At 44.7% G+C, this 11,093-nt stretch overlaps 1 non-coding gene across 1 annotated transcript; it reads left to right on the top strand.

Annotated features, from left to right (window-relative positions):
• Positions 1-4,436: 4,436 nt before the first annotated feature.
• Positions 4,437-4,570, top strand: LOC122901606. Its single transcript, XR_006383598.1, has one exon. It is a non-coding gene; the product is annotated as a small nucleolar RNA SNORA70 (small nucleolar RNA).
• The last annotated feature ends 6,523 nt before the right edge of the window (positions 4,571-11,093 follow it).

Genomic DNA, 11,093 nt, shown 5'->3' with positions numbered 1-11,093 from the left:
AGAAGCAGGAGCCTGTGAGGAGAAAGGGTTGGCTTCACTGGCTAAGGGGATCCTGGATTTATTTAGAAGGTAAACCCAGAGGGCCTTGATGATGGATTGAACATAGAGTCAATAAAACGAGGAGTCAAAGAGGAGCCGGAGGTATTTGACCAGAGCAACTAGAGAGATCAAGTTGCCATCAGCTGAACTAGGGAACACTGGCTAGAACCATTTTGCAGAGCAGTATTAAGATCTCAGTTTTAAGTATGTTCAGTTTGAGGTATTAGATGTTCAGTTGGAGGCATCAGGTAGGCAGCTGGATATGAGTTCAGGAAGAAGTCCTGAAGATCTATATTTTTATATATTATTTAGGAGATATATTGTATATGTGTATATTGTATCTATGTGACTGCGTGCACTTGAGAGAAAGGGAGAGAGAGACAGCAAGTAAACGAGAGGGAAGGAGAGTTTGGAGTTGCCAGCATGTGAATGGAATTTGATGTCTGAAACTGGATGATGTCACCAAGGGAAACCAGCAGGGGAAAAAAAAAAAAACAACAACAACCAGGAAAACCCTGGGGCACTTTGACACTTAAGAAAGAGGTCTTGGCAATTATCATAGGATCCCTCTGATATGAGGAATTTGAGAGGCAGGGTGGGGGTTTTGGGGGATAGGGAAGGGGAAAAAAACACGATGGGAGGGAGATAAACCTTAAGATACTTTTTTTTTTTAAATTTTTTTTTTTTTAAGATTTTATTTATTTATTTGCCAGAGAGAGAGAGAGAGAGAGCACAGGCAGGCAGAGTGGCAGCAGAGGGCAGAGGGAGAAACAGGCTCCCTGTCAAGCAAGCAAGCCGAAGGCCGCCGCTTAACCAACTGAGCCACCCAGGCATCCCCCTTAAGATACTCTTAATCTCACAAAACAAAGTGAGGGTTGCTGGGGGGTAGGGGGTGTGTAGGGATAGTGGGTGGTTGGGTTATGGACATCGGGGAGAGTGTGTGCTACGGTGAGTGCTGTGAAGTGTGTAACCCTGATGATTCATAGACCTGTACCCCTGGGGAAAATCATATATGTTAATAAAAATAATTTTAAAAAAAGAAAGAGGTCTCAGAAGTGAGGAACTTCCAAAGCATCTGAAGGAACGAATGCGTTGGGGAGGAGGAAAACCCAGGGAGGGTAGTGCCTGGGAAGGCAGAGGAAGAAACTGAAGGAGGGAGTGATCAGTCTTATCAACTGTGGAATGCAGCCAAAAGGTTAAAATGAGGAAGGAGGACTGACTGTTGGAGCACCGCAGAGGTCACTGGTGACCTTGACAAGAGACCTTTGGTGGAGTAGTGGGGCCAGAGCTTGACTGGACTAGATTGAAGGAAAAAAAAAAAAAATCAGTGACTCTGAAGTCACTTTGGGAAAATTACTGCTGTAGACTTAGAGGGGAAGGTGCCAGGGCTGGTGATGGGAGAAAGTACATTCTGTTTCAGAAAGTTCCTGGGTCAGTGCAAGAATTAGGAACTCAAAACCTTCAGGCTTCTGGAAGAATTATTACACCCTCAGGATATGGTCTGCTTCTCGCCTTGTATTTGTTCCATAACGACATGAATAATACACAGTTTCTTTGGAAAAAGACTACTACCTTTCTATAAACTCTGCAGATCCTTATTTTTAAATTTATGTTTTTATTATGTTCAGTTAGCCACTATATAGTACCTTAGTTTTTAGGTTTTGGGTTTTTTTTAAGATTTTATTTATCTATTTGACAGAGAGATCACAAGTAGGCAGAGAAGCAGGCAGAGAGAGAGGTGGAAGCAGGCTCCCTGCCGAGCAGAGAGCCCGATATGGGGCTCCATCCCAGGACCTTGAGACCATGAACTGAGCCAAAGGCAGAGGCTTAACCCACTGAGCCACCCAGGCACCTTAGTACTTAGTTTTTGATGTAGTGTTCAACTGATTCATTAGTTATATATAACACCTAATGCTGATCACAGCACGTGCCCTCCTTAATGCCCATCACCCTGTTACCCTCTCCCCCCCCCACCCCTCCCCTCTGAAACCCTCACTTTGTTTCCCAGGGCCCATAGTCTCTCATGTTCGTCTCTCTCTCTCTGATACACTCTGCAAATTCTGAACGTGGAGTTTAGTTGGTACTTGGACGAATTTGGTCAGTAGGACAAAGAATGTAGCAGAGAGCTTTTCCTGGAATTTATATAACCATCAGTGCTCACCAGTAGTCTGAGGTGATTCAGCCAGTCATGCAATGCTTAGAGATGCAACAAAGCAGACTTTGCCCTGGTTTCTCAAGTGTGTACCCCAATAATCCCTGATGACTCTGCAGATTTTGTTGGACTTCCTGTAAATGATGGCAAATTGGCTCTGTCACAGGAATGGTAGTGTCTTAAGAGCAAACTGCCCTGGTGTTTCCTTTCAATAGGTTTCCCTGCACCTGTCTTCTCTGAACCTGCTCTTAGTCACAGCAGTCCCCAGCGAATGACGGTTAACTAGATTGGCTGCTTTATTTGAAGACGTATTTCTCATCCTGGGCTTGAGCTCCACTATTAGAATCCTGTCCATTGATAAACATAGATCAGCTAAAAAAATTTTTTTTAAGATCTTATTCATTTATTTGACAGAGAGCAAGAAGGGAGAGCAGCAGGCAGAGGGATAGGGAGAAGCAGGCTCCCGCTGAGCAAGGAGCCCAATGCGGGGCTTGATCCCAGGACCCTGGGATCATGACCCAGGCCAAAAGCAGTGGCCTAACCAACTGAGCCACACAGGCACCGCAAATTTTTTATTTTCAATCACATTACCTTATTTCTTAGAGGTGCATGTGATAAAATACAGATGTAAAGTATTATGTGTACTTTATTCTGAACCATTTATGCTGAGTAGTCACTGAAACCATCTCTATTTGGAAGTATTTCTCAATTTGGGTGGCTCAGTTGGTTAAGCATCTGCCTTCGGCTCAGGTCCTCATCCCAGGGTCTTGGGACTAAGTCCCCAGATTGGGCTCCCTGATCGGCTAAGAGCCCAGAGCCTCTGCAGACCAGGGGCCCAGAGCCTCTGCAGCCCCCCTTCCTTGAACTCTCTCTCTCTCTCTGTCAAATAAATAAAATCTTAAAATGGAAGTATTTTTTAATTTGGATGCAGCCTAGAATATCATACAGTTGTTTGTGTTTCCTAATACTCATGAAATGATGCACTGGCTAGCTTATGTAGTCTTAAACTGTTTTTCCCTTGTCCCAGAACACACTGTGCTTCTGTCAGTTACCCTGATTTTTTCTGTAGTGATTCATTTGGCGCCTGACATTCTCCCTACAGCAGAATGTCAGAATCCTAGGGCATTCTGGTACATCTACCTTGTGGAACTTTCTCACACCTCCTGAAACTCCCTGATGTAGAACTTAAATATAGCTTAGGAACAAAAGGCCATTTCCTTCGAAAACCAGTTATTTGACGTGAGATTTATTTCCGGCGATATGAGGGCATCAGTAGCTGGCACAGAGGATATATCATGAATATTTGACTTCCTTCAGAGGTCCAAGAGTACTACATTTTTAAAAAGACATATCTTCTTTCTTCTTATTTATTTTTTAGTAGGTTCTATGCCCCATGTGGGGCTTGAATTCATGACCCCAAGATCAAGAGTCACGTGCTCAACCATAGGGAGCCAGCCAGGCACCCCCATATCCCCTTTCTTATTTTGAAAAAGTGTAACATCTATTATATTGGAGATATTGAAATTATTTGCACAAATATCATGGTAGATGTTGTTTTGTTTGTTTTTTAAAGATTTCATTTGTTTATTAGAGAATGCACATGAGAGAGCATGAGCAGGGGAGGGGGAGGATGCAGAAGGGCAGAGGGAGAGGAAGATGCAGACTCCCCTCTGAGCAGGGAGCCCGATGCGGGGCTCAATCCCAGGACCCTGGGATCATGACCTGAGCCGAAGGCAGAGGCTTTAACCCACTGAGCCACCCAGGCGCCCGCCATGCTGGATGTTTCTAACCATTGGTCATATTTCTAACTTTTGGAGAAAAACGGAACAAGTTTTTGGGTTTTTTGTTTTTCTTGACAAATCCTCTGAATATCTGAACTTATCTTTATTTAAAAAAAAAAAAAAGACTTTATTTATTTGGCAGAGAGTGAGTGTGCACGAGCAGAGAGCAGCAGCCAGAGGGAAAGACAGAGCAGCCTCCCTGCTGAGCAGAGAGCCCAACATGGGGCTCGATTCCACGACCCTGAGATCATGACCTGAGCCAAAACCAAGAGTCGGATGCTTAACCAACTGAGCCACCAAGGCACTCCTACAATACTTTTTTATAACTCTGCTCATGCAGTAGACAATTGATGCGGGCAGGAGAGTTTGACTGGATCTATGTTCTTAAATAAGGGAGAAGGAATGCAGTGCCTGCATACAGGAAGGAACTGGCTTTGGATGGGCATATAAAATGGTTCATCTGTCTGCAGCCAATTAAGCCAAATGTGCTCTTTCCCCATGGGGCCCAGTGTGCAATGGCTGCAAACAGTGCCCTCCTTGGTAGTATGTGCAGCCTGTTGGCCTGTATGAGTTGCTTCAAGGGACCTTGGAGACAGTGGACATTCGTGTCTGACCTCATGCTCTCCCCCGTCCAGGCCCCAGACAGGAAAGCAGGTGTCTTTGGAAAGCCTTAGGGCACAGTGATCAGGGTCCACATCCGCCAGGTCATCACGTCCATCCGTGTCAACTTGCAGAACATGTGACTGAGCTACCAAGAGGCATGTGATTGAGGCTCTAACCAGGGCAAAGTTCAAATTCCCTGGCCACAGCAGGAAGAGCCACATCTTCAAGAAGTGGGGTTTTACTGGGTTTATTGTGAATGGATGTACAGACATGGTGGCTGAAAAGCCCATCCTGGGTGGCCGTGGAGTCAAATACACCATTAATGGTGGCCCCTCTGAATAAATGGCATGCCCTGAGCTCATGAGAACCTCAGAACCGCCCCCGGCTTATTCATGCCCATCAATAAATCCTACTTCCGGTCCAAAAATAATAGATATCTAGATCGCTAGGTAGAAAGAAATAGTTCACCCAGTGGAAGACCAGAAGCCAGGATACAGGCACGCAAATGCCACGAGCTATGGTTGAACGAGTGTGTCCAGGAGATGCCACTTGGGCTGAGACAGCATCAGGAAACACAAGTGATCCATGCTTCATTTTTCCAACTTAATATGAGACTGATGACACAGTACACCGGCCGAAAGGTTTGGATTTACTTCCTGTGTTCTTGGGCATGTCCCTTAAACGTTTTTGGCAGGATCTTGGTGTGGTTTATGTGCCACCAAATGGTCATTACCTAAAATAGTGCCTGGCAAACAGTAGTTGTTCAATAAACATTCACCAAATTGGTTTCAGGAACTATCTATCAAATATCCATACCACACACGCCAACATCTATCCCACAGGGCTGTTTTGAAGATCCCATAAAAGGAGAGAACGGATGTGAAAATGCTTTGTCATCTGAGGAAAGTTCTTCACATCGGATGTTTTTTTGTTCTGGAGAGTTAGGATAAAGTCCACAGAGGTTTTTTGTTTGTTTGTTTGTTTGTTTGACTCCTTAAATGAGAAATATATAAATGTGGAAACAGGGTCATTGTTACTTAGGACTTTTTTTTTTAAAGATTATTTATTTATTTATTTGACAGAGAGACATCACAAGTAGGCAGAGAAGCAGGCAGAGAGAGAGAGAGGAGGAAGCAGGCTCCCTGCTGAGCAGAGAGCCCGATGCGGGACTCGATCCCAGGACCCTGAGATCATGACCTGAGCCGAAGGCAGCGGCTTAACCCACTGAGCCACCCAGGTGCCCAACTTAGGACTTTATTTTTTTTCCTCAGCAGGTTATATCAAAACCTACGGGGTCTGTCAACTGACTTGAAACTCAAGGGCAGACACAATATTAATACAAAATAGGATTTGGCTTGTAACCCACATAACATCACAGAACTGACAAAGTAAAACAAGTAAAAAAACAAAAAAAAAAAACCCACCACCAACAACAAACCATGTAAGTCAGCTACCTTTATATGAATGTCATAAATTAAGTTCCAAGTTACATTTATTTATTTACATATTTTTATTTAAGTGATTGCTGCACCCCACATGGGACTTGAACTCACAACCCTGACAGGGCACCTGGGTGGCTCAGTTGGTTGAGCGTCTGCCTTAGGCTTGGGTCATGATCCCAGGAGCCTGCGATCAAGCCCTGTGTCAGGCTCTCTGCTCAGCGGGGAGCCTGATTTTCCCTCTCTCTCTGCCTGCCGCTCCTCCTGCTTGTGCTCTCTTTCTCTGTGTCAGATAAATACATCTTAAAAAAACAAAAACAAACAAACAAAAAAACAACCTCATGACTCAGCACAAGCATGGGGAGCAGCAGAGGGAGACAGAGAAGCAGAGCAGGGAGCCTGAAGCAGCCCTTGATCTCAGGACCCCAGGATCATTACCCAAGCTGAAGGCAGATGCCTAAGAACTGAGCCACCCAGGTGCCCCCATATTGATGTTTTTCTTGAGAATTTCTTTCTTTTTTATTTTTTTTAAAGATTTTATTTATTTAGGGGCACCTGGGTGGCTCAGTTGTTAAGCATCTGCCTTTGGTTCAGGTCATGATCCCGGAGTCCTGGGATTGAGCCCTGCATCAAGCTCCCTGCTCCGCGGGAAGGCTGCTTCTCCCTCTCCCACTACTCCTGCTTGTGTTCCCTCTCTCACTGTCTCTCTCTCTCTTTTTTAAAAAAATATTTATTTATGTGGGGCGCCTGGGTGGCTCAGTGGGTTAACCCGCTGCCTTCGGCTCGGGTCATGATCTCAGGGTCCTGGGATCGAGTCCTGCATCGGGCTCTCTGCTCAGCAGGGAGCCTGCTTCCCTCTCTCTCTGCCTGCCTCTCCATCTACTTGTGATTTCTCTCTGTCAAATAAATAAATAAATAAAATCTTTAAAATATATATATTTATTTATGTATTTGAGAAAGAGAGCGAGCGAGCTCGTGCATATGGGGCAGGGGTTGGGGGGTACAGAGGATGAGGAGAGAATCCCGAGCAGACTCGCTTTGAGCAGAGTCCGACGCAAGACTCCATCTCACAACCTAAGATCATGATCCGAGCAGAAATCAAGAGTCTGACTCTTAATCCACTGAGCCACCCAACTGCCCTTCCGCTGAGAATTTAACACACCTCAAGTACACCAGACTGTTTATTTTCTTGATAAATCTATATGATCTTCCCACACATTATAGGACTGATCTGGACAAAGTTTTAGCTGATAAGAATAAATAAGAAAAAAAAAAATTCCACTTGCGTTCCAGGGACTAGAGTAAGTAATACACTTGACCGTTGAAGTTTGAAAGCAATTTCCCATATGCTAAGATGTTTTTTGTTTTGTTTTGTTTTCTCTTGTTAAGTAAACTCGACCCCCCAACCTAGGGGTCAAACGCATGATCCTGAGATCAAGAGCCACGTGCTCTAAGCCAGCCAGGCATCCCACAGGAAGGTTTTATTCCTAGGAGTTTTAGAAGGTTTTATTCCTAGAAGCCCTTATCTATGGTTCTGATGACATATCTACAAGGAGAAGTCAAACAACTCATGCCATCATTTTCCATTTTTCATCATTATCGCCAGTGACTCAATATTACATAATTAGCCAAGGTCATACAAGACAATTCAATGGAGCAATTTAGGATTAAATCTAGGAATTAGACATTAGGAACTCTCTGGGATTCCCCAAAGTGTTTTTAAGTATTGTAATGTGGGGAATGCTTAATTAGACTTCCAGTCTAGTTCCTGCTGTTACCCAGCACCGGGCCTTGTAGGATTACCTAGAAAAAAATATTCAGTTCTCAGAAGCTCTCAGAAGTCAAGCTCAGGCTGAGGAAATACGTGTGCTGAGTAATGCAGCCGAACCCCCTTCCTTGTAAAGCTGGAAGGGCCGTCTGTGTTTCTCCAGCTAGCCCCACCACATTTCCCCCAGGCATGATTAGGGGTTGGGAAGCGAACCATTCCGCCTCTGGGGATTTGCGCATTCTCCCTGAAATTTCTCTACGTCATCTGATGTGATAGCCTCCCTATACAGGTCTCCTGTTCTGGGTCACGTTGAAGGATTATGCCACATGGTCTTAACCTACTTTAGTCCCCTTCTGCCTTAGTCAACAACAGTGGTGACACCCACGGAATGCATCTGCCCTCGAAGTAACAGCCATCCATCTTGCGCGTTGACAGGGCACCTTTTAATCCCAGGATCCCCAAACCCGCAGCAAACATTAATTATACTTCATAAATACCTCCCTGATACTAGGCTGTGAGCCTCACTAGTCCCATTTTATGACTAGCCTTCTTCAAATGAAGAGATGGAACCTCTTCTTCAGCCCACTCAGAACGAGGACAAATCTGGGTCATTAGCACAGCTCCACTCACCTACTTAAAACTGTCCCCAGGGCTGTGGGAGAACTAATTTCCTCTCCACGTTCCCCCAATACTCAGAAAAGTGTGTGTGTGTTTAATGTGTGGGAGTTTCGCTCTGAAATGCCTACCTTTCTTTCGCGGCTGATTTTGCCTTCCTGTGCCTTCTGTTCTAGCCAGATGTGGGGATTTTTCTTGTGCTCGAATTCTCCTCTGGCAACTGGTTTAAAATAAAAGGAAACTCTCTTAGATTTCTACTCATATGTAAGTAGATCGTTATCAAAACCAATTCAGGCCTTTCTGACCCATTTCTTTCTTTTGGGTGGGGGTTGAGGGATAGTACAATAGAATGATTGGATTTGGGGTTTTGGTTCTCCCGGATGAGACGGTGCCCTTTGGAATGACCTTAGTTAGCCGGGGCTGCCTTCTTGAGGTCGCAGATGCAGCCGGCTCATTCTTAAAGCCTAGATCAGGCCTGTGTGTGAGAAGGTGCTGCTGAGAGAAAAAACGTACAAAAGGACCAAGGACCCAGCGGTCATTGTCATGATAAACCGAGATGCTTCTTAGGCGCTTTGATATGGTAGTAGTTGAAAAGAGCCCTAACAGGGAACCAAAGGGTTCCCATCTGGCCCTTGGCAGACTGTGTGATCTCCGGGTGGTCATTTTCTCTCTCTGTGCCTCAATTCCCCATCAGCAGAAGAAGAGCTGCTGGTTTCGTCCAGGGGTCAGCCAATTTCTTCTGTAAAAGGCCGGACCATACCATGTTGGACTGGATGGGCCACATCTTCTCTGGGGCGGCCACTCACCTGCCATTTTAACTCAAAAGCAGCCACAGACAAAATGGAAGCTGATGAGCGTGACGGTGTATCAATAAAACTTTATTATTACACTGCATTTTGAATTCGATGTAATATTCCCATATCATGAAGCATTACTCTTTCTTCAGCTATTTTTTAACTACTTAAATATATAAAAACCATTGTCAGCTCCCAGGCTGTCGAATAACACAGGCAGTGAGCCTGGTCTGGCCCAGGACCGAAGTTTGCCGTCTTCTGGACCAGAGAATCTCAGAGAGCCCTTCTAGTTTAATCTTCCACAGTTTTTTTTATTATTTTTTTTATTTTGTAAAGATTTTATTTATTTATTTGACAGAGATCACAAGTAGGCAGAGAGGCTGGCAGAGAGAGAGGGGGAAGCAGGCTCCCCGCTGAGCAGAGAACCCAATGTGGGGCTCGATCCCAGCACCCTGGGATCATGACCTGAGCTGAAGGCAGAGGCTTTAACCCACTGAGCTACCCAAGCGCCCCTAATCTTTCACAGTTTTAAAAAAGTCAAATTAACTATAGCTCGTTTCATTTCTAGCTCTTGGACGGTATATGCTCTTGGAGGGTACAGCAGGGACATTAAAAGACACATTGCCCTCCCCAAAAAAAGATGTCTACTGTGGCGCCTGAGTAACTCAGTCGTGTGAGCATCAGACTCTTGGCTTTGGTTCAGGTCATGATCTCAGGGTCATGAGATCAAGCCCCACATTGTACTGTGCGCTCAGCCCAGAGCCTGCTTAAAATTCTCTCGCGTCCTCTGCCCGTAATGAACACTCTCTCGCTAGAAAAAGAAAAAGGATGTCTGCCAACTTCACACTGGTCAGCCTCAGAAACTAGCAGTTCTCTATTTTTTTCTCTTTAAGTCATCGCTACACCCGGGCGCCTGGGTGGCTCAGTGGGTTAAGCCGCTGCCTTCGGCTCGGGTCATGATCTCAGGGTCCTGGGATCGAGTCCAGCATAGGGCTCTCTGCTCAGCAGGGAGCCTGCTTCCCTCTCTCTCTCTCTGTCTGCCTCTCCATCTACTTGTGATTTCTCTCTGTCAAATAAATAAATAAAATCTTAAAAGAATATATTTAAAAAAAAAAAAAAGTCATCTCTACACCCAGTATGGGGCTCGAACCTACAACCCTGAGATCAAGAGTCAGGTGCTCCACTGACTGCCCCAGCCAGGCGCCCCTGAACGTTAGCAGTTCGACCCTGAGAGCTCTCCTGCATGGTGCAGTGGCCACAAGTGGTATTTTATGCATTTGAAATGTGGCTAGTCCAGACTGGAATGCCCATTAAGTGTAAAATGCGTACCAGGTTTTGAAGACTTAGTAAAAAAAAAAAAAAAATCTAAACTACATCTTTAATATTTTATATTGATTATGTTTTAAATAATATTTTTATATACTGAATAAAATATGTTAAAGTGAGCCCTGTCCCCTTAAAAAAAAAGATTGATTGATTGATTTTGAGAGAGCGCACAGATGCTCTGGGGTGGGGGAGGGGCCGAGAGAGAGGGAGAGGGAGAATCTCAAGCAGATTCTGTGCTGAGTACAGAGCCAGACACTGGGCTCGATCTCATGACCCTGAGGTCATGACCTGAGCCAAAATCAAGAGTCAGACGCTTAACTGACTGAGTCACCCAGGCGCCCCAACCTTGTCCCTTTTTATGTTTTGAACGTGGCTACTAGAGAATTTTTAATTACATGTACAGTTCACATTATATTTCTTTGGACACTGCTGCTCCCCCGAAATTACTTGTGTCATTGATTTAAGATTTATCCTCATGCAAATGCAATATTCTCACATTTGAAATAATACATTTAACTTTGTCATCATTAATTTTTTTTTTAAGATTTATTCATCCATTTGACAGAGAGATACAAG

The sequence above is a fragment of the Neovison vison genome, chromosome 2 (assembly GCF_020171115.1).
Source record: "Neovison vison isolate M4711 chromosome 2, ASM_NN_V1, whole genome shotgun sequence".
NCBI classification, from domain to species: Eukaryota; Metazoa; Chordata; class Mammalia; order Carnivora; family Mustelidae; genus Neogale; species Neogale vison.
The sequence above is the reverse complement of the archived record's forward strand: the minus strand, read 5'-3'. Positions and strand labels throughout refer to the sequence as shown.